Source organism: Vicugna pacos, unplaced genomic scaffold (genome assembly GCF_048564905.1).
Source record: "Vicugna pacos unplaced genomic scaffold, VicPac4 scaffold_21, whole genome shotgun sequence".
NCBI lineage: Eukaryota > Metazoa > Chordata > Mammalia > Artiodactyla > Camelidae > Vicugna > Vicugna pacos.
Window position 1 is genome coordinate 15,615,789 of NW_027328742.1, and position 25,110 is coordinate 15,640,898.

General features: G+C 35.6%; 1 protein-coding gene and 1 pseudogene across 1 annotated transcript in view; one reads left to right on the top strand and one right to left on the bottom strand.

The window, feature by feature from the left end:
- The window catches only part of LOC140694494 (netrin-1-like), a 171,952-nt gene that overhangs the window by 52,794 nt on the left and 94,048 nt on the right, over positions 1-25,110 (top strand).
- Positions 13,014-13,966, bottom strand: LOC140694393 (matrix-remodeling-associated protein 7 pseudogene; annotated as a pseudogene).

The following is a 25,110-nucleotide window of genomic DNA, read 5'->3' on the forward strand; positions in this document are numbered from 1 at the left end:
TCCCTAGCAACTAATTGAACTGTGTACAAAATTCGGAGATGGAAGAAAAAATGCAGGGGCTGTCTTTCATAAAAATGAGGAGAAAGAAAGATACGTCTGAATATTTAATGGTTTAACTATTTGCAAATAAGGCAAATCATGACTTAGTCCACAGTCACATGTATCTATTTTCTCTTTCTTATTGCAGCCTTGTGTTTACAGCATGCCTGGCCAATGGCCTATCATAATTACTTCAGAAGCATTAAAAAATTGTGTTAGAAAAAATGTTTTCAATGCTAAATACAGTTTTTTTTAACATCATAGTAAGAAGCAAGCCTCTGTCATATAATATTTTAACCAAAGAGTATGAATAGTCTTCTCACTCAGCATTCTACCCAAGTATAGAAAATATATTGATATTCTAACCTAGACAATAGTATAACCTCAGGATAGTGAATGAAAAGGGGTCTTTTTAAGTTGAATTACATCTTTTCTACCTCAAAGGAAAATCAAAGCGTCTGTAATTTCACTTGTTTTGTTCTTCCCTTTAGAAGCATCCGTGGTATGTCATCACGTAATAGGAAAATCTCACCAGTAGCATCATGAATAATGGATCTTCTAATGCAGTCATTCTATTTTTCTTTTTTCAAAGTCTGTTGAATGGAAAAATAAATGAAAGAACATGTCTAGAGTATTTTATTTTTCACTTTGCTAAGAATAATTTGGTATTTTAACTCCTGGAAAGAAAAGAGAGATTCTATAGATTCCTGCCAAATTTCTAGACCTTTCTAGTAATAGAGATGAAGATGGTTTTGTGGAGGACTTTTTAAAAAAATTTTTTATTGATTTATAATCATTTTACAATGTTGTGTCAAATTCCAGTGCAGAGCACAATTTTTCAGTCATACATGAACATATATATATTCATTGAGACATTTTTTTCTCTGTGAGCTACGACAGGATCTTGTATATATTTCCCTGTGCTATACAGTATAATCTTGTTTATCTACTCTACAATTTTGAAATCCCATCTATCCCTTCCCATCCTCTGCTCCCTTGGCAACCACAAGTTTGTATTCTATGTCTATGAGTCTATTTCTGTTTTGTATTTATGCTTTGTTTTTATTGGTTTTGTTTTTTGTTTTTTTATTAGATTCCACATATGAGCGATCTCATATGGTATTTTTCTTTCTCTTTCTGGCTTACTTCACTTAGAATGAGATTCTCCAGGTGCATCCATGTTGCTGCAAATGGCGTTATGTTGTCAGTTTTTATGGCTGAGTAGTATTCCATTGTATAAATATACCACCTCTTCTTTATCCAGTCATCCGTTGATGGACATTTAGGCTGTTTCCATGTTTTGGCTATTGTAAATAGTGCTGCTATGAACATTGGGGTGCAGGTGTCATCCTGAAGTAGGGTTCCTTCTGGATATATGCCCAGGAACGGGATTCCTGGGTCATATGGTAAGTCTATTCCCAGTCATTTGAGAAATCTCCATACTGTTTTCCACAGTGGCTACACCAAACTGCATTCCCACCAGCAGTGTAGGAGGGTTCCCCTTTCTCCACAGCCTCTCCAGCATTTGTCATTTGTGGATTTTTGAATGATAGCCATTCTGACTGGTGTGAGGTGATACCTCATTGTAGTTTTGATTTGCATTTCTCTGATAATTAGTGATATGGAGCATTTTTTCATGTGCCTATTGATCATTTGTATTTCTTCCTTGGAGAATTGCTTGTTTAGGTCTTTTGCCCATTTTTGGATTGGGTTGTTTGGTTGTTTCTTAATGAGTCATATGAATTGCTTACATATTCTGGAGATCAAGACTTTCTCGGTTTCATTTGCAAAAATTTCTCCCATTCCATAGGTTGTCTTTTTGTTTTACTTATGGTTTCCTTTGCTGTGCAGAAGCTTGTAAGTTTCATTAGGTCCCATTTGTTTATTCTTGCTTTTATTTCTATTGCTTGAGTAGACTCTTCTAGGAGGACATTTTTGAGATGTATGTCAGATAATGTTTTACCTATATTTTCTTCAAGGAGGTTTATTGTATCTTGTCTTATGTAAGTCTTTGATCCATTTTGAGTTGATTTTTGTGTATGGTGTAAGGGACATAATAAAAGCTATATATGACAAACCTACAGCCAGCATAGTACTCAATGGTGAAAAACTCAAAAGCTTCCCACTAAAATCTGGGACAAGACAAGGATGCCCACTATCACCACTCTTATTCAACATAGTCTTGGAAGTCCTAGCCACAGCAATCAGGCAAGAGAGAGAAATAAAAGGGATCCAAATTGGAAAAGAAGAGGTAAAAGTGTCACTATATGCCAACGACATGTTACTATATATAGAAAACCCTAAAAGGTCCACACAAAAACTGCTAGAGCTGATCGAAGAATTCAGCAAGGTAGCAGGGTACAAGATTAACGTTTAAAAATCGGTCACATTTCTTTACACTAATGATGAATCAACAGAAAAAGAGAGTAAATAAACAATCCCCTTTAAAAGAGCACCCAAAATAGTAAAATACCTAGGAATATATCTAACCAAGGAGGTGAAAGCATTATACACAGAAAACTATAAACCATTGATGAAGGAAATTAAAGAAGACTTTAAAAAATGGAAAGATATCCCATGCTCTTGGATTGGAAGAATCAATATTGTTAAAATGGTCACACACCCCAAGGCAATCTACAGATTTAATGCAATCCCTATGAAATTACCCAGGACATATTTCACAGAACTAGAACAAATCATAATAAAATTTATATGGAACCATCAAAGACCTAGAATTCCCAAAGCATTACTGAAGAGAAAGAAAGAAGCTGGAGGAATAACTCTCCCAGACTTCAGACAATACTATAGAGCTACAGTCATCAAGACAGAATGGTATTGGTACAAAAACAGACATACAGACCAATGGAACAGAATAGAGAGCCCAGAAATGAACCCACAAACTTTTGGTCAACTCATCTTCGACAAAGGAGGCAAGAATATACAATGGAATAAAGACAGTCTCTTCAGCAAATGGTGTTGGGAAAACTGGACAGCAACATGTAAAGCAATGTGGAGGACTTTTTATTAGACATGGAGATAATAAAATTATACAGCCTAGTATAACTGTAGTAGATTCCAGTATTGTAAACATTTTGAACCATTTTTGATGAATTGCCTATATAATTAATTAAACTTTGTTCAGGTGAGCATGCTTCAACATACAGAAGTTACATATTTTGTTGTATATAAGTTGAAGACTGAACTTTTATGTAAGAATGAACATTGAAGAGTAAAATTATTTCAACTTAACTCTTCCTATTTGAATCCCACTGAGAACATCAAAAAGAAAATAAAATAGAAAAGAAAACTCATTCTTCAATGACATAAACATGGACAAATCCTAAATTGTCTAAATCATAAGTTTAAGAAAATGAATACAAAATACTGTGAGATTTGGCTGAAAAGGATGGTCACAAAATGATCTTCAAGAACTCAAGAGAGAAGAGGAAGAGGGAACTAAAATATGCTCCTTCAGAACTTAGGCAGTCAACAGATTTCCCTGAAAATAAGTGTCAGTATCCTTAAGAGTTTAGCTAATGATCCTTGATTAGAGTGCCCATATCTATGACTACACCAATCTCCTTAATCCAGCAAACTGAGAGGAGTAATTCCCCTAAGCAAAATATTTAAGGAGGTGCTAAGAGGTAGAAAGCATGATCATAGACCTTCATTGAAACTGCTGACTGCTCCCCTCATTCCCTTCATGCTTTCCAGAGTATTTTTCAGAAAATAGATGACATATAAAACTTCCTTCTTTCAAAGATAACTAATAACCAAGGAGTAATCTCCATATGATTATCTACATATTTCAGTTAAAAGTAAGGAAAAGCAGGTACGCAAAATATAGATGCCGACTATAAATTAGAAATGGAAATTTCCCAGAAAACAGGAAATTTTAGGACAAATAAATATCCATAGACTCAAGGAATTTCCTGGAGATATAATTTTGAAACAAGAACAATTTAAAAGAATTCAAAGAAGAGACAAAAGTTGAAAAAAGATAGTAGGACAACAGAAGGAGATGGAAAGTGAGCGAGCATAGCTCAAGGAAAAAAAAATAGAAAGGGATAATTAAACCATTAGAGCAAAGGAAATCACATTAAAAGCTATACTACAATTGTAAATACAATTGAGAACACAATTATGGTAATGAAATTTGGATATGTGAGAGTTGTCAAAGTTAGTTTAGGAAAGAAAAAGATGTTTGTGATTAAAAAGGAAAAAACATTGCTATGAAAGACAAGTGGTAGAGATCCAACATATTCACAGTTGATTTTCCTAAAGGGAGTGCTGAATAAATGAAATAGACAAACCGTTGTAAGGTATTCTAGAATGAAATTATCCTGACTTAGAGATTTCAGTCTACAGATCTATGGCTGCATCAGTATATATATGTTTTAAAAAAGGAAATACAAAACCTCAGCGGCATACAAGTGTTCAATTGCTCATGTAACTGAGTGGTCAGCTAGGCAGTTCTGCTGATATTGGTTAGGTTCACTCATATTTCTGGATTTTGCCTGCTGTTGGTTGATATAGGGTGTTCTTGACTGTGGCAAGTGAAGGACTTGGTTTTGCTCTGTGTCTCTCATCCTACGTGAGGGTTAGATGGCCATGTGCTTTTGGCTATGGCAGAGATGCAAGAGAGAGAAGTTTCCAGAATGCACATTTCAAACCTCTGACTGCATCATGTCAGCTAATATCCCACTGGCCTAGGCAAGTCACATTTGAGACCAAGATCAAGGGTGGGACAGATCAACCTTCCCACATGTAATAACTTCATAGCTACATGGTGAAGGGTTTGCTTACAAGGAGGGGTGAAAAAACAGTGTCATCACTGCATTCTACTATGTACTGTTTTTAAGGAAAATTGATGTATTTCAACATCAGGACATATCTGAGTGAAGTTATGGAATGTCAGTGATAAGAAATAATTAAGGCATCCAGAGATGATAATCAAGCCACTTACAATTGGTTCAGTATATCAGAGAATATGAAGTTCTGAGGTAGTAATTTCCAATAGAAATATAATGCAAGTCATGTAAGTTTTAATTTTCTAATAGCCACATTAAAAAACTAAAAAGTAACAGGTGACATTTATTTTAATAATGTACTTTATGTAAGCCGGTATATCTAAAATATCTTTTCAATATGAAATCAATACAAAGATTAATAATGAAATATTTTATACACTAAGTCTGAAATCTGCTGTGTATTTTACACTTATATCACATCTCAATTGATTTAGTCACATTTCACATGCTCAGTAACCACATACGATTAGTGGCTACTCTATTGGAAGGCAGAAGACATTCTCAAATATGCAAGAGCTTACAAAATTTAGTGCCCATGGGCTTTAAAAAAAAACAAACCAAAACAGACAGAAAATATACTCTACTTGATGATGAAGTTTATCATGGCTTTTCCATTCCTTGCTTTCCATTCCTTCCTTCCAAGGAATGGAAAAACCATGATGAAAGGACTGGTGGCATGCACTGAATCCTTTTCATTTTTTGATAGAATTAGAACAGATCAACCATGGAGATAGTGGTTGCTTGAAATGGCTATACAAATTATACAATCATTTTTATATTATCAAAGTTCATTACTAATGAAACTCAGGAATTGAGGGTAGGTACTTTGGGAGAAATGTGGGCTAGTTTTTTATTTCCTAACAGGAAGTTAATAGACACTATGCCTAATAAAAGGCATATGTACCAGGCACTGTTCAAAGTACTTGGTAGGAATGATCTCATGCAATCACCATAATAATGTTAGGAGACAGGTATTACTATTTTTCTAATTTTGAAGATAAGGAAACTGAAACACATATAGGTTGAGTAACTTGCCACCTTGGTAAGTGGTGGAACTAGGTTTCGGACCCAGAAAATCTGATTTTGAGTGTTCATGCTTTTAACCAATTTGCTGTGTTACCTAATGTAGAAGAGTATAGTAAAAAAAATATATATATATCAAAAATGGCTCTTAATAATTTTTAATATTTAAAAAACTTCAGGGAACTCTTTTAACAACTAATACCTCGTTATGATGAAACATTTATCTAAAGTGCAGTAATTCTTTAATTTTTTTCTTTACTCTTCTTCCTGCTAAAAATCAATGAATTAAAATTAAGCTGCCCATAAGTATAAGACCTATTGACCTATCTTTCAAGTGCGAGGGTTTTTCCATCCTTGAAAATCATTATAGTGCACAAAAAAACGTTACTCATAAGTTCCATTAGCTATAAAAGTAATATTGAGTTTATTAAAGTCACAGACTCAAAAAGCCAGTTATTCTTTTAGATTTTCATTTAAGTTTTAAGTATCACTGTATTCATATATATAGCTAATTACAAAAATCAACTTTAAGAGAGCTTTTATAACTTAAATTTGCATAAATATTTTCAGTTATATAGCTTACTTTAATTACTCATATAACTAACTGGAACAGAATAGTCCCAGTAAACCTGAAAGTTTGGTGAGTCTTGAATTTTCTTAGCTAAACCCTACAAATATTTTTCAAGAACTTATTATTGAACAGGTTCTGTTCTTGGCAGTTAGATGGTAGCAGTAGGTGAAACATAAGGAAATCCCTGCCTTCATGGAATTTTCATTCTAAATGTTCCCATTTTGTATATAAGCTTAGAAAGATTTCATTTTAAATTCATAAATTTAAATCAATTGTTTAATTGCATATTTTAATTTAAAATGACAAGTTGACACATTTCTCCAATAGAGCAAACCCTCAAACGTATTAACTTTTAAAATACCAAAATATAAACAATTTTTAACAACAATTTTAATACTATAGGTTTGATTCTCTTAAAAACTTCTGCACTGAATTATAAATCTCAGGATTTTAAATATGCTCAATTACTAAAAAAGAATTTTGTTATCCTAAATGATTTTGGGAGATAATATCACAGATTGTGGTGGTTAGTTTCATGTGTCGACTTGGCTAGGCTATGGTGCCAATTGTTTGGTTAAACACCAATCTAGATACTGTTGTAAAGGTATTTTTTTAGATGTGATTAACATTTAAATCAGTAGTATTTGAGTATATCATATTACACTCCATAATGTGAGCAGGCCTCATCAAATCAGCTGAAGGCCTGAAGAGCAAAGACTGATGTTCTCTGAAGAATAAGAAATTCTGCCTCAAGACTGCAACATAGGAATCCTGCCTGTATTTCCAGCTTGCTAGCCTGCTCTGAAGATTCTGGACTCAAGACTATAATATTAACTCTTACTTGAATCTCTAGCTTGCCAGCCTATCCCACAGGTTTAGGTCTTTTCAGCCTCCGCAGTCCTATAAGCTAATTCCTTAAAATAAATCATATATGTACTTGAAAGGATGAATATGTTGCATGAATGCACAATTTAGATGTAATTTTTATTTGCTAGTCAATGAAAATTAGAAAAATAAAAATAGCTAGTCACCATCTTAAGCACTTTACATGCTTTACCTAATTTGATCATCAGTCAAATTACTCCTCCTATAAATTTTAATAAGATTCAGGTTCTTCCATCATCAACATACTGCTCTCTACTTAGCCCAGGACATGATAGATCAATGCAATTATTAGCCACAGACATATGTCAAGATGCCATGAGTATTTTCACATGAACTAAATTGAATGGGATAGAAATCAATAACTGTGTCAAGGAAACCAGACTCAGACCTGAAATACAGCACATTTCAGTGGAAGGTGACAGGTAAGGAGTGACAGAAAAAGAACAACATATTGTGAACAAAGTGCATTCAACCACTAGGAATTGGATCCAGCAGCCAATATATTCAATAGTGAATATAATATGCTTGTACATTCCCCATTGTTACTTATCTTCATGTTCGCTTTAGAATATATGCACAACATTTGCCTCATAGATCACTGTATGTAAGAAGAGGCATCAAATCTGAAATTATAGAGTGGAAAAATATTTTTTGCTTTCATTTTTGCTATTATCCTGCCACTTTGGAACCCACTAAAGAATTATTGCATTATCTCAGTGAAAATAACATAGTAATTTATTATGGAAATGTAACTATTAAATGTAACTGATGTGCTATGAGTGTTAACCTAATTACTCAGCTAAACTTGTTGACTAAAACAGATTTTCTGGTGGTATATCTCAATCAATGCATCGATTGACCTTGTTCACGGTATGCTTTTTTCTTAGAAGTCACTTGTATTTGATCTTCTGATGGTGACTATATTTTTCATCCAAGATACTTGTGCATTGCTTACTGAGGCTTTGCAAGCATCTTAGCTGTTCATCCTCTTCTACTGTTAAGAGTACCACCTAACTGGACTTCCTTGGCCATCTAAAGGCACCAAGTATATCCATCTCTATCTTTAATCCCTGTCATCAAAATTAAGTTTGGTTTAGAGGGCAAGGTAGTCTCTATATTTGAACTCCTATAATAAGAGCTGGTAATCAGAATAATTAACACTTGATTAGGGACTATAGTTGTTTATGGTTGGAAAATATATCTGAGTACTTTACTATAGTCTTAAAGTTGAGAAGAACAATCCTGGACTTAAATTTTTTTTCCCTTAGATACTGTGGTAGGATATCTTTGACATACTAAACAATGTATTTCTAACTCCTAGCTTTGGTACTACCATAGGTATAAAAGCACCAGTATGTAATGATATATGTAATGATGTAACACCAAAACAACCAACATCAAGAACTAGAAAGAAAGGGAAATGATTGAAGAGAAATATGGTTCATTCATATAATGGAATATTATGCAAATATTAAAATACCAAGTTAAATTTATACCAACCAACTTGGAAGACTTTCCACAATGCAGTATTAAGTGAGAAAATGAGATGCAGTGAAGTTTGGATGATTTATTTGCATAAGCCAAAGATTGAAATCCCATATGTATGAATATGCATGTATAGGTTTGTGTATAATTTTATGAAAATGGAGAAGAATATAGAAGAGTATATACCAGGCGATCAGCCTTGATTATCTAGGGTTAGGGTGGGATAATAAAGAAAGTTGGAGGAAAGTAGGAGGAGAAAAAGGGGAAAGGATAAAATGAAAACATTATTTACAGGCAGAACTTTGAATACATGGATAAGTATAAGGTGCACAACTCAGCAGTAAAAGAATAAGGAAAGAAGACATCAACTATGTGGAACAAATATAGTGTGAGACACACAGAAGAGGATTTAGAATATTTAGAACTATTCCCTTAAACTCAGTGATTAATAATTATTACCTGTTCTCTAAGCAGAATGAATTGGGGACCGATGTCAAGACTTCTTATGAATGATTTATGCTTAGTTTTGTATATTATAAATTATATAAATTTCTCATTAGAAAAAATAATATGAGAAGAAAAAAATGACTTAGATTCATCCAAATTTGACTAGTTATTTTTCAGATATACTGATACTGTGATAGGAGTGTTAATGTTATTTTTTCATTTTGATGATATTGGATAGCACTAATGATTTTTTCACTTTTAAATATTTATTTTAAACTTTATATACATCAAAATTCACATATTTTATGTACAGTTTTAAGTATATAGATAAATGCATAGTTGTATAATCACCTCCATAATAAACATAAAGAACAGTTCTATCACTTCCCAAAAAAGTCCTCATAATGTTGCTTTGTCACACTTTTCCCTCCTATCTCCTGCTCATTGCCACTGATTCATTCTCACAGTTTTGCCTTTTAAAAGAACACTGTGTAAATGGAATCAAACAGTAGATAGTCTTTTGAGTCTGATTTTTTTCACTTGGTGAAGTGAATTTGAGATTCATCCAAATTGTGACATGTATTAATAATTTGCTGCATTAATGACTGTGATAAAATATAAAGGAATTATTAGTTCAACAAATTGACTTTCCAAGGAAATTCTTTTTTTATATTGAAGTATAATTGATTTACAATGTTATATTAGTTTCAGGTGTACAATATAGTGATTTGATACTTTTATAGATTATGCTTAATTGAAAATTGTTATAAAATATTGGCTCTATTCCCTATGCTATACATTGCATCCTTGTATCTTATTTATTTTATACCTAGTAGTTTGTACCTCTTAATCTCCTTTCCCTGTTTTGTCTATCCCTCGACCCCTCTCACCACTGGTAACCACTAGTTTGTCCTCTGTATCTATGAGTCTGTTTCTGTTTTGTAATATTTACTGATTCATTTTAATTTTTCAGATTTCACATATAAGTGAAAATATATAGTATTTGTTTTCTCTATCTGACTCATTTCACTAAGCATAGTACCCTCTAGGTATATTCATGTTACAAATGGCAAAAATTCATTCTTTTAATGGCCAAGTAATATTCCATTGCACATATATACCATAGCTTCTTTATTCATACATCTGTTGATGGACATTTTGGTTGTTTCCATATCTTGACTGTTGTGAATAATGCAGCTATAAACATTGGGGTATACCTATCTTTTTGAATTAATGTTTTCATTTTCCTAAGGTTCATACTAAGGAGTGGAATTGCTGGATTATATGGTAGTTCCATTTTTAATTTTTGGAGACCCTCCGACTGTTTTCCATAATAGTTGCACCAATTTACAATTCCCACTAAAAGTTTACTTGAATTCCCTTTTCTCCATATTCTCACCAATATCGTTTGCTCTCTTTTTGACAATAGCCATTCTGACAAGTGTGAAGTGATAGCTCGTTGTGGATTTGATTAACATTTCCATGATGATTAGTGATGTTGAGCATCTTTTCATAAGCCTGTTGGCAATCTGTATGTCTTCTTTGGAAAAATGTCTATTCAGATCTTCTGCCCATTTTTATATTAGATTGTTCTCTTTTTTTGGATATTGAGTTGTATGAGCTTTTTTTTTTTTAATATGTTGGATATTAACCCTTCATTAGACATATCATTTGAAAATGCCTATTCCTGTTCAGTAGGTTGTGTTTTTATTTTGTTAATAGTTTCCTTCACTGCACAAAAGGTTTTTAAGTTTGATATAGTCCTGCTTGTATATTTTTGCTTTTGTTTCCTTTTCCAGAGAAGATAGAACCTAAAAATACCACTAAGATTTATGTCAAAGAGTGTCTTCTAGAAGCTTATAGTTTTCTTCTGAGAGCTTTATGGTTTCAGATATTGCATTTAGGTCTTTAATGCATTTTGAGTTTATTTTTGTATGTAGTGTAAGAAAATGTTCTAATTTCATTCCTTTCCATGTACCTATCCAGTTTTTCTGGCACCACTTATTTAAAAGACTGTCTTTTTCACATTGTATATTTTTGCCTCCTTTGTTGTAGGTTAATTGGCCATATGTGTGTGGATTTGTTTTTGGACTCTATTCTGTTCTATTAATCTGTGTGTCTGTTTTTGTGCCAAGACTGTACTGTTTTGATTACTGTAGCTTTGTAGTATACTCTGAAGTTAGGGAGCATGACTCCTCAAGCTCGTTTCTTCTTTCTCAAGATTGCTTTGGCTTGGGGATTTTTTTGTGTTTTCAGACAAATTTTAAAAATATTTGTTCTAATTCTGAGAAAAATGCCCTTGGTATTTTTCTAGGGATTGCATTGAATTTGTAGATTGCCTTATTGATAGTATGGTCATTTTAACAATATTAATTTTTTCAATCTATGAACACAAGATACCTTCCAATTTATTTGTATTGTCTTCAGTTTCCTTCATCAGTACTTTATAGTTTTCACAATAAAGGGCTTTCACCTCCTTGGATTACTTTATTTCTAGAATTTTATTTTATTTTTTGATGTAATTGTAAATAGGATTGTTTTCTTGCCTTCTCTTTATGACAGTTCATTATTAGTGTATAGAAAGGCAACAGATTTCTGTATGTTAATCTTGTACCCTGCTACTGAATCCATTTATTAATTCTAATAGTTTTTTGGTGGAGATTTTAGGGTGTTATATATATAGTATCATATCATCTAGAAATAGTGATAATCTTACTTCTTCCTTTCCAATTTGGAAGCCTTTTATTTCTAATTCTTTTCTGATTGTTGTGGCTGGGACTTTTAATACTATGTGAAATAGAAATGATGAAGAGTGAATATCTTTGTCTTGTTCCTGATTTTATTTTATTTATTTATTTTATTTTTTTTAAGACCATCTACTCAAAGTTTATTGGACTGAACAAAGGCTGAATACACAGATCCAAGCCATCAGGAATCCGTGAAGCTCAGTGTCTATAAGCCACGTTCAGAAAGTGTCCAGAAAAACTTAATAATGTGGAGGGAGTCACCCATTAATCAGTCAGATCCAGGCCTGCTGCTGTTGCTGTGGGGGGGCAGGTGTGCTCACAGGAGCATGGCTTCCGTTTGTCCCGTGGTTCTAGGTGGCGGCTGCCTTGTTGCCTATTCTTTTTTGCTGTTAATGGAGGGACTGAGGATGAAACCCAGGACCTCGGGCACGCTAAGCACGACTCTACCACTGAGCTGTACCCTCCCATCTGCCCTGTTGCTTGTCTGTCCTAAACCCCTGAACCTAACCCAGAGGAGAAGGTCCCTGGGTATGTAATATGCCTGAGGGGGTGACACTGGACATCTCCTGGCCTTCCATTAAATAGAAAGAAAATCTTTTTCTATAAACTTACTGCTTAAAAAAAGTTTTAAATGACATCTACCTAAAAACCGCAGATTAGTTTGGCATAGTACAAATGTTGTCAAATACAGAATTCCAAGAAACCAATCTGGAACTGATCTGATCATCTGGTGAAGTTCTAACTCATCCAAGAAGCCTAGGAAAAGGCAGAGTCGAGACATCTATTTTAAGCGAACACCATTATTACTGCATCTGCCAAAGCAAAGGTAGAGATTCAGCTGAGCTGGTAAGAACATCAGTGAAAAGGCCTCTTAGTAATAAGAGGGCTGGACTGCAGCCTGCTCTAAATAGAGAGTAAGGCCAAGAGGCAGCGGGCAGCGGGTCCTGGTTCTTTGCTGCCCAGTCCTCAGTACAGGTCTCTCACCCCCAAAACTGAGCCGGGGAAGGAGAGCAGTGGACCACCCCGACCAGCCAGCACGCACAGGCCGCTCCCTCATTTGTGCATCACACCCCAAAGTCTTCCACGGTTTGGCTTTAGTGAAGAAAAGCAGGAGGGCTGGAATGAAACTACCAACTGTAAAATGATGGCATTGCTGAAATTGTTGATATCTCAGGTGCAGAGGGTGTGCAGACAGGAAGGTTGGGTCATAAGGGAAATAAAAGTCTAGGAAGACCCTTCAGCTTCACAAAGTGACCCACCCAAACAGGGAGGGACAGGCCCTCCCAGCCGAGGGAGCGTCCTGGCTGAGGGCCTAGGCCCGGCAGATTCACGTGGGCAAGAGGCACCCCAGAGAGCCTGTCAGCTCCTCTCAGGGCACTCCACTTTATCGCTCAAGTTTTAAGATGCCAAAAGGAAAAGCCTTTAGGAGGAGGCTAAGGATAACTTCATTATTCCTCGGTTCTCTGTTCCTCCTCCAGCTCCTCTTTGGTCATCATCTTCTTGTACTGGTTTCCCCGCAGCTTCCCGGGGCTGTATTTGAAGGAGAAGGCCTCTGCCCCGTCTTCTTCCTCAGGCTCTGCCTGGGGTGGACCTTCCTCGCTGTCCAGCCCCTGCTCCTCTTCCTGTTTGGCCTCGGCGGCCTGCTCCTCTGCCTCCGCCGGCGACACTGCGGGCTTGTCCGGCCGCGCGGGCTCCTCCGGCCCCTCGGGCGCGGCCGCGGACTCCGCGGCGCAGGGACCGGGTGGCGCGGGCGCCCCGCTGGCCTCGGCCGGGGGCGCGGGCTCCGGGGGCGCGCGGGCAGGCTCCAGGCTCGCGGTAGCCCCGCGCCGCACCAGCAGCCAGGCGAGCAGTAGCGCCAACGCGGTGGCCAGCACGGGCAGCGCGGCCAGCAGCTCGGCCGGCGCCTCCATCGCGCCGCGGCTGCCGGAGTGCCTGCCCGCGGGGACCCCGAGGGAGCCCGCCGCCTTGTTCCTGATTTTAGAGGAAAAACCTTCAGCTTTCAACATTGGCTATGATATTAGCTCTGGGCCTGCCATAAATGGCCTTTATTATGTTGAGACATATTCCCTCTATACCCGCTTTGATGAGAGGTTTTTTTATCATGAATGGATATTGGATTTTGTCAAATGCTTTTTCTGTGTCCACTGAAGTAATCATATGATTTTTATCCTTCATTTGTTAATGTGGTATATTACATTGATTGGTTTGAGGCTACTGAACCATGCTTTCATCCCTGTAATAGATCCCACTTGATCATAGTGTATGATCATTTTTATGTATTTTATTGAATTTGGTTTGCTAATATTTTGTTGAGGATTTTTGCATCACTCATCAGAGATATTGGCCTGTAATTTTTTTTTGGTAATGTCTTAGTCAGGTTTTGGTATTAGGGTAAGGGTGGCTACATAGAATGAGATTGACAGCATTCCCTCTTCTACAATGTTTTAGAATAGTTTGAGAAGAATAATTATTAACTCTCTTTAAATGTTTGGTAGAATTCCCCTTGATGCTGCCAGACCTGGATTTGTTGTTGTTGTTATTGTTGTTGTTGTTATTATTTCTGATTCAGTTTCAATAGTAGCATCAGTCTGATCCATTTCTTCTAGGTTGTCCAGTATGTTGTCATATAACTGTTTGTGGTATTCTCTTACGGTTGTTTTTATTTCTGTGAAGTCAGTTGTAATTTCTCCTTTTACATTTCTTTATTTTGTTAATTTGAGTTCTCTTTCTTTCTTAATCAGCCTGGCTGAAGGATTGTAAATTTTGTTTATCTTTAAAAAAAAACAGCTCTTAGTTTCCTTGATCTTTTCTGTTTTTTTGATCTATATTTTATTTCTGCTATGATCTTTATTTTTTCCTTCATTCTGCTTACTTTGGGCTTTGTTGTTCTTTTTCTAAGCAGTTTAGATGGTAGGTTTTTTATTTGAGGTTTTTCTTGTTTTCTTGAGGTAGGTTGATATCACTATAAACTTGCCTCTTAGAATTGCTTTTACTGCATTTCAGATTTTGGAAAGCTATGTTTTTATTTTATTTTGTCTCAATTTTTAAAAAATTTTCTTTGATTTCTTCATTGACCCCTTAGATTTTTTAGTCCCATGTTGTTTATTCTCCATGTGCTTGTGTTTTTTTTTTTTTTCAATTTTCTTCCTGTAATTGATTTCTAATTTCATACTATTTTGGTCAGAAAAAATGATTCATAATTTGTATCTTCTAAGCTTTGATGAGACTCATTTTGTTGCCTAGTATGTGATCCATACTGGAGAGTATTTATTCCATGTGCACTTGAAAAGAATGTGTATTCTGCTGTTTTGGGATGGAATGTCTTGCAGATATCTATTAATTCCACCTATGTGTCACTTAAGACAAATGTTTCCTGATTGATTTTTATGTCTAGATGATCTGTCCATTCGTGTAAGTCAGGTGCAAAAGTCTTTAACTCTTATTATATTATCTTCAAGTTCTCCTTTTGTGCCTGTTAATATATTGTAGTGAATGTTATATCCTCTTCTTGTTTTGATCCCTTATCATAATAAAATGCCCTTCTTTGTCTTTTGTTACATACTTATTTAAAGTCTCCTTTGTTTGATACAGGTTTTGCTATTCCAGCTTTCTTTTCATTTGTATTTGCATGAAAAATCTTTTTCCATCCTCTTACTTTCAGTCTGTGTGCATCTTTAATTCTGAAGTGAGTCTCTAAGCAGCATATAGACGGGTCTTGTTTTTTTTTATCCAGTCAACCACCCTATATCTTTGGATTTGAGCATTTAGTCCATTGACATTTAAAGTGATCATTGAGAGGGATGTACTTATTGCCACTTTAAACTTATTTTTTGGTTGTTCTTGTAGTTATTCTCTGTCCTTTCTTTCTCTGTTTTGCTTCTTCCCTGTGGCTTGATATGTTATTTAGTGATAGGTCTGTGTTCCTTTCTCTCTAGTTTTTGTGTATCTGTTGATTTGTGCTTACCAAAGGGTTTATATATGTTGACCTATAGCTATGTCTACTTATTTTAGCCTGGTATTCATTTAAATTCAAACACATTTTAAAAGACATTTTAATTCTCCTCCCCCACATTTTGTGTTTTTGATGTCATATTTATCTCTTCACTGTTTATTATAGTTATAGTTGATTTTACAATTTTTGTCTTTTAATCTTCACAATAGCTTATTTGAGTGGTTGATCCTCAACCTTTACTATATGTTTGCATTTACTAGTGGGATTTTTCCTTTCCCATAAATATTTACTTCTTATAGCCTCTTCTTTTCCACTCAGAGAAGACCCTTTAACATTTATTTTAGGGTAGGTTTAGTATTAATGAAGTCTTTTAGTTTTTGCTTGTCTGAGAAGTTCTTTATCTCTCCTTCAATTCTAAATGATAATCTTGCTAGGCAGAGTATTCTCGGTTGTGGGTTTTTCTTTTTCAGCACTTTGAATATACCATGCCTCTCCCTTCTGGCCTGCAATGTTTCTGCAGAAAAATCAGCTGATAGCCTTATCAAGGTTCCCTTGTTTTTGACTCTCTGTTTTTCTCTTGCTGCCTGTCAAATTCTCTCTTTAACTTCTGTCGTTTTAATTTTGATATGTCTTGTGACTGTGTTTGGGTTCATCCTACTTTGGACTCTCTGTGCTTTCTGTACCTGGATATCTGTTTCCTTCTTCAGGCTTGGGAAATTTTCAGCTATAATTTCTTTAAATATATTTTCAACTCTTTTCTCTCTTTTCCTTCCAGGACCACTATAATGTAAATGTTAGTACACTTGATGTGTGCCAGGAGTCCCTTAAAGTGTTCTCATTTTTTAAAATTTGTTTTTCCCTTTTTTGTTCTGATTGGAAGACTGAACAATGAAATCATGCATTCTTCTGTATCACCTAGTCTGCTATTGATTCCTTCTAGTGTGTTTTTAAATTTCAGTTATTGTATTCTTTATTTCTGACTAGTTATTTTTTATATTTCCTAGTTCCTTGTTAAAATTTTCACTGTGTTCGTCTATTCTTTTCCCTAGTTCATTCAGCATTTTACTACTAATACCTTGCTCTCTTTATCTGGTAAATTATTTATTTCTGTTTCATTAAATTTTTTTTTCTTATTCTTTTGTTTGAAGTAAATTCCTCTCTCTTCTAAGTTTCTTGTCTCTGTCTCTATGAAATTAGATAAAAGAGTTACCTGTGTTGGTCTTGAAGGGCTAGACTTGTGTGGCAGGTCCCTATGCAGCCTGTGTGCACAGTGGTTTTGGTGGGAGAGATAGACCTGAAGTGAGCACACGTCTTCCCCTGGGGTTGCTGGGAGCTATCACCTTGGTGAGAGGTGAGCAGGAGATGGAGGGGCTGGAGCCATCCCAGATTTAACCTGGGGCTTCTCCTCTACTCAGTGGCTAACATCATCCTGTTGGAGGAGGGGTTGGTTCCCAAGCTGCTAGAACATAAGCCCTGAAGTTTGGATCCAGACTGGCTCTGTTTTCCTCTAAATGTATGCTCTCCCCTGTCTCAGCACATCACCCTCACCTCAGAGGGGAGCAGTGCTGGAGTAGGAGAGGCTGGTGCGGGCACTCACCATGGGTCAGGGCATGGCCTGTTGTGGTCCCAGCCCTAATCAGAATTTTAGACCACTCTCAAGGCACTGCCTCTGTAAGCACGAGCAATGGCTGCCCCTGCTCTGCTCAGATGCTTTTCTGGGTCTGAGCCACCTATGTTCCTCACAACTCTGCATGCCCCTCAGCTTCAGTAGCCCTCACCCTTTTTTGGAGCTGTGCCAGAGAGCAAGAGGGGCCAGAGCTGGCTCTCAGCTCAGGCTGGAGCACACACCAGGGCAATCGAGGGAAACCAGCCAGGGTCCTGGGCAGTTTCAGTCTGCTTGCTCCACCTTGTTTTGGGAGTATACAGGTGTGTTCATTCCCTTCATGAGCAGAGTCTATATTTCTTACAGCCCCACTGGTTTTCAAACCAGCTAAGGAGATTTGTTCTCCTAGTATTGGATCCTGGGGCTAGGGGACCTAGTATGTGGCTCAAACTGCTTACTCCCCAGGGAGAATCTCCAAACCCATGTAATCCCCTCCTTTTCTGTGTTCCCTCCAAGGGGTGCAAGTCCCAACCTGATTACTTCTCTTCCCTTCCTACTAAACTCCATGTAGATGTTTCTTGCAGCCTTGGTTGTACAGGAGTCTTTCTCCCAGTCTCCAGCTTGTTTTTAGTGATAATTGTTCCACATGTATTTTTGATGTGTTCTTGGTGAGGGAGGTGATTTCCATATTCTCCTACTTCACCATCTTGATTTCTCAAGATTTCAGGTTTTAATCTAAGTGTGATGGTAAGTTCCTGTAAAATTTCAAGTAGAGATCTAATATTATCTGAGCCAGCTGTTTAAAGAATAACCTAGCTGGTGTTTGGAGAACCAATTGAAGGGGGAAAAGTGAAAACCAGATGATCAGTCAGGCAACTATTGCAGAAGTCCAGGGGGGAAATCTTGGTAGCTTAAATATGGTGATAGTGATGGAAAAGATTAAAAGTGATACAGTCTTAGATATGTTTTGAAGGTAGAGCCATATGGAATTGAGGATGGACTGGATATGGACTGGAAGAAAAAGAAGTCCAGAGTTTCTGCCCTAAGTAACTGATGAATGGTGGTGTTACATATTGACATAAGAAAGACTGAGAGAGAAGCATTTTGTAGAGTTTGAGTTAGTTCACTTCTGGACAATGAATTGGACCAAAAAAGTGTGCTCCTTCTCAGATTCCCTCAATTGCCTCATTTCTCTCTTCTTATTGGCAACCTTGCTGCATCAGGTTGTTGCTCTTACATGTCTAGATGTAAATGAAATTACCCACCATGTGTGTGGGATCTGTCTTCCTAAATACGGTGACTAGTTATCATGGTTTGTACATGATTGAGGGGCTTCTAAGTTAGCGGGACTATTAGTGCTAAAACCCAGTCAGTTCCAGGAGAACTGCAATGGTTGGTTACTCTATTCTTGAGTAACTACCAAGGGGCCAGATGATGTGACCCAGAAGTTTGGGAAAGTTAGCTCTTTATCAGATGTAGTTTGACTAACGGGAGATGACACAGATGGAATTGTAGGCTGGATTTTCTAGATATAAATGCTCACATGGTGTTTCATATGTCATAAAGTTATTGTGGGTTAACACAGGTGCATAAAAGGATGCAGAAATAAGATCAGATAGAGGGAGATTTCAAACTGTGAGAAATACTCAACAAAGCTTTGGCTAAGCCTGTGGTTGGAGCATGTAAAGGCCATTAACGTTATCCTAAAGTAGGCCAAAATGGCCTGGCTTTTATATCTCTGTAATCAGTTTTTGATTGTGAGCTGTTCCAGGAATTATGTGCTCTTGGGTGAGATGGCTCTCTGACGGAGCTGACTGCTGGAGTCTGACTCCTGACAGCACTCCCAGAAGCTGGGCAATGAATCCTTTCTGGAAGGCAGTTATGAATAAGCACATGTTCAAGCCCAACACAGAAGGGACTTAGCATATAAATTTCCCCATCTTTATACCCTTCGTGGACAGCTCTGAGGTATGATTTCTTTCTGCAAACCTTGAGATGTCTGTATGTTGAGTGAACATGCCTGTTGAGGAATCTAACGTGCATTTCATTTTCCTTTTCCTCCTTGCCCTTACTGACCTGATTTATCCTCCCAAATAATGCCAGGATTTTGATGTTTACCTGAGGCTTTGTTTCAGAGAGGACTTGGACTTAGACATTTGTATTAAATATGAGATGCCCGTTAGACATCTAACTGGAGATATCAAGTAGGTAGCCATAAGGTCAGAGCTGCAATTACACATTTCTGAGTCATAGATGGCATTTAAAACCATGGGAGTGGGTGAAATGACAGAAAAAGAGTGTATAGATAGAGAAGAGAACAACATCAGGCTGAAAGTTAAATTGTCAATAAATAGAAGCTATTCATAATCCAAGTATTATTTCCTTAAACATTAGCATTTGCAAACAAAGGATATATTCCCAGGCACCACTACATTATTGCAGTTTAAATACATTAATTTTGTCATTCATACACTACAGCAGAGATTTAATATTATCTGGAAAAATGGGATAGGCAGAAACATGAAGTGAGGAAAAGGGAATGTTGTCTCTAAAGGATCCGTCTGTTGCAATGTTCTTGAGTCTGAGATCAAGGAACATAAAACTAAATTAGGAAAAATATTCCATCAGTACTTTAATTGCAATATTATGCATCCTATACCCAGGAGGCATTTTTTTTTTACTACCTGTATACTGCTTCCTTTGTTGGATAATATTGTCTGAGGTCGCAGAAGACCTCAGAGAACACAGAGTCAAATTCGTGGCCTTGAGTTCCAAAAATAGACTCATAGCACAGGAGAAAAACAATCTTGAAAGCTAAGGCTTTTATTTAATAGGAGCTATCTTCTTGGAATTCAAAGGCTAAACCCTGATGGAAGCTGTTTATAATTCTTATACCATACAATAAATATTTTAAAAATATAGGTAATGAGCCACGTGATGCAATCTGGGGAGGGGATTGGAATTGACTGATTTAAAAAGTTAAATGAGAAAAAAATACGATCATTATTGATTTTATTTCAAAGTAATTAAGTTCAAATTTTAGAAATCAAACAGAAGTTGGGGCTTGGGAAATACATTTAGTTTAGTCACAAGAAAATGATGAAAATTATATTTTTCACAGTCAACACATAAAATTTCATGTTACTTTGTGCCTTCATTGTTTAATTTTCTATTTATAAAAGTCACACAAAGTCATTTTATACATAGCAGAATATTTTTGCTTTGGTAAGGCAAAAATATTTGAATTGGATGATATGTGTCACCTCTACTCCAAATTTCCATGTGCAGTTTGCTTTTGGCACCTGTGAGATGGGGATGATTACCTCCCTCACATGTCTGTAGCTAAATATTTACAAGGGAACAGATGATCCTCCTAGGGGAAAATGAATTAGGACTCCAATTCTTTTCCTTTGAAACTGAGAGTCATTAAAATATATAGGCGAAGGGTGTGAGACCAGAGGGAATAAGATGCGACATGAGAGAGAATTCAAAATAAATGAGAAGGGAATCCGGACTTCTGGTCTAGGCTTAACGCAAAGGGCTTGGAGGCAGCAGACAGGGGTGACTGAGTCTGGGTGCTCTGTGCAGCTCCTATTGGGTCCTCATTTCTCAGCCACACTGGTTGTGATTATACTTTGTATTACTGATGGATTGAAGTTGATAATATTTCACTTAGATTTTTTAAATTATCCATAGTCATAGTGAAGATTGATCTTTGGTTTTCTTCCTTTCCCTCTTTCCTTCCTTCCTTTCTTTTCTTCTTTCTTCTGTATTTGTCAGGTTTCAGTATCAGGGTTATGCTACTAAATTCTACATTGCTTTGCATGCTTTGTAACACTTTAAGTAGTATAAAGATAATCTTTTCATTGGCAATGTAATACACCTTACCCTTTAAACCATCTAAGTCAGGAAATATTTGCTGGTGATCATTCTTTTTTCTCCATAACTATCAAACTTCCAGGTTTCTACATATTTGGGGGCCTTTTGGTTTATTTCATTAAAACTTGCTAATATGTTAGCATTATGTTTCACATATCACTCCTCTTTTTTGTAGTTGACTTATCCTTTTTCTCAAGTTTTATGATTGTGTTTAATCTTTGCTTTTCTTGATTTCATGTTTTCATTATGTTTTTTAAAGAACAACTTTTTTCTGTTTCCTATTTTAATTCTCTTGTTACTTTATTAACCTCTTCCTTTTACATTCCTGAGGTCTACTTGATGTTCTTCCATTTTCTTAAGCTTTGTGTTCTCTTTAGTTTACACAATCATATTGCATTCCTTAGTGCTCTGTAGAGTGGTAGTTGTTTTATTTTTTTAAATTAGACGACCCATTTCAAAGTTTATTGTGGAGCAGAGACTGAATTTTCATACAGAAGTGCTTATTTGGTGTAGTCCCACCTGGGAAACATTGACAGTGTTCTTCAGTTCCATTCCCTAGTAACAACAGTTTATTCTTTTGACTGCTAGAAAATACTACATCTTGTGATTAATTCCAATTTGTTTTCCCTATATGTTGTCATTTGAGTTGCTCCAGTTTTTTTGGCTATTATTGATATTGTTGCTTTCACATGTCTCATGATATTCATTTGCAAAAATATATTTGTATATGCAATTAATTTAATGCAAAATTATTTTCCAAAGAAAATGTTCTCCCTCCAGGAATATATAAGATAACCAACTGATCCACAATATCTCTAAAACTTAGCATTGTCCTGCTTTTATTTTTATTTTTTTGGCCAATGGTATGAGTATAAGGTATTTTTCATTGCAGTATTACTTTGTATTTTCCTGATTACCAGTGAGATTGAAGATCTCTTTCTGTTGGTTATAAATGTTTCCTGTTCTTGAAATACTTTTCTCTTTTTTTTTTTTTTGCTGATTTTTCTATGAGGGTATTTGTTCTCTTCTGATTTATATGATTTATATGACTTATTTGTATATTTTCAGTTCCTGTCCTTTCTTGGTTATGTGTGTTGTAAATACATTTTTCTCCCAGTCTGTGGCTTGTGTTTTCTTTTCTTTCTTTTTTCCTTGTGTGTGTGTGCGGTGTGTGTGTGGCTTGTGTTTTCACTTTCCTAAAAGCATTGCTCCCTGACAGAAATTATTAATTTTAATAGATTCAACTTTATCATCTCTTAAAAAGCAATGTTTTGTGTCTTAAGAGTTCTTTCTCTACCCCAAGGTCAGGAAGATATTCATCTATATTTCCTATTAAACATTATACAGTTTTTTTATATTAAAGATATTTGATCCATTGTCTAAAGTTAATTTTTGAATCATGTGAAGAACAGATTCAATTTCAGTTTTTCCCTATGAATAACCATTTTTCCACCTGGTTTTATTGCATAGTCCTTTGTTTCCTTATTTATCTACTGTGTTATATTTGACTTATATCAAAGTTCTACATGTGTGTGGGCTTGGGGAAATAAAATTTTCTGGATTCCTCAGTTCTTCTGTTAAAAAGTCCTAATGTCCTGAGTCACAAAAATATAAACATAGAAAATATTTGTCTGCATTTCTCCTAGAAACATTTAACTCTTCACATACCATGAGAATGAGATCTGTAGCCATTTTTCTGTTAATTGTTTTGATCCAAAGGGGTAATAAAACATCTCGTATCTCTTCTAGAGAGAGTCAAATAGTTGCAGTCCTGACTAGGTTGGTAGGTTAAGTCTCAAGGATCCAGAAAGACTGGAGCACCATCTCCCTTGGTATTTACATGCCAAAGGGATGAAGCCCAGAACTTGGCAACATCTCTGTGTTATAAAAGCCAGAGTTAACTGGGGTTTATTTAGCCCTTGGAAAGATGCATTTATATTCTAAAAGGTGAGGGTGAGAACCCAGGATACTTTCCATCAAATAACAAACAAGGCAAAGGGGTTTTCCTCCTTTTTTGAGAGGGAAGGGAGTGAGAGGGCAGAGGATGGTCGTCTACCTCCTGTATATAAATGGAGAATATTCATTGTTCACCATCCCTTGTCTGTGGTCCAGGTAACCTGCCATCCTGGTAGAAAGATTCCAGAAACTTTCACAATGTCTGTGGATCTAAGTGTGGGTATTGATGCTGCAGTGTTTCTCTGGTTGTTCATCTGGTTGTATCAATAAGGAACTCTATTTATCTGATCTAAGTGCCTCATGTTTCATCGCACATATAGAACCTATATATGAAATATAATTATTAAATATTATATAGTATGTACTATAAATATATATTATATAAAATGTTAATAATTATCTGATATATTAATATAATATATATTTATATGTATATATATACTTATTGTGCAAGTGAGATAACTTGCACAATATCTTCACAGTTTTTAAAAAAGCAGTAGGTCGCTTTCTCAACTCTCTATTCTAGCCATTGGTAAATTTTTCTGTCCTTAATTACTTTAGCTTCATAATAATTCCAGGTAGCTAGTACGACAAATCTGTCTTCTTTAGAAGTATCTTGGCTAATCTTGGAATGTAATTTTCCATAAAATTTTATGACCAGCTTAACCTACATGAAAAACTGTTAAAATCTTGATGGAATCACACTAAGCCTATAGATTCAGGAAAATTGCCACCACTATGATATTGTCTTCTATACTGAACAGGTATATTTCTCCTCCTATTTTAAGTCTTCCTTAATACATCAGTATAATTTTATTATTTTCTTTGTAGAGATTTTCAATATCTTTGATTCGATATATATTTAGGGAACTGACAATTTTTGATGCTTTGTAATTAAAAGTGATTCTAGTTGTTTATAGTTTATAAAAATGTATTTGACTTTTGAATATTGATTTCTAGCTACCTAATAAAACCCTTCTATTCATTTTAATGTTTTATCTGCAGATTCCTTTGGAATTTCTATGTAGATAAGCATTTCATCTGCAAATAATGGCAATTTACCTCCTTTTCAATCCTTGTGACTTTGATTTATTTTTCTTTTCTTATTGTGCTGGCTAGATCTGCATTATAATGTAGAATAAAATTGGTGATATTGGCAATCTTTGTATTGTGTTTGATTCAGTGTTTCTCCATTCTCTCATTTTGATATGTAATACTTTATTATGATTTAGTTTTAGGTATTTTTAAAACTTTTGTTAAGATTTTTCTTTTGACTAATGAATTAGACTTAAATTTTTTCTAATTATATTGAATATTTAAATTTATCTTATTATTATTGGCCTCTACCTTATTTCTGTTAGGGGTCAAAATATTATCTGTATATCATTAGTTCTTTCAAATTTGTATTTCAAATGTGTCTTTATAGACACATCTTAGTTGTAATCCCAGTGAGTCATGCTTTTGTGTAATCAATTCCCCTTGAATGCTCATGGATAGTACCTGGGACTTACTTCAAACCAACACTATATGGCCCAAGTGATGGGCTGTTGCTCTCTGATTCATTTATCTTATAAGGCAAAGATGAAGACATTTTTTGAAGATGTAATTTGAGTCCCTAATTACTTGACTTTAAGTTAATCAAAGTGGAGAGTATCTTGGGTGGGCCTGACCTAATAAGTTGAGCCCTTTAAAGGAAGATCTAGAGGTTAGAG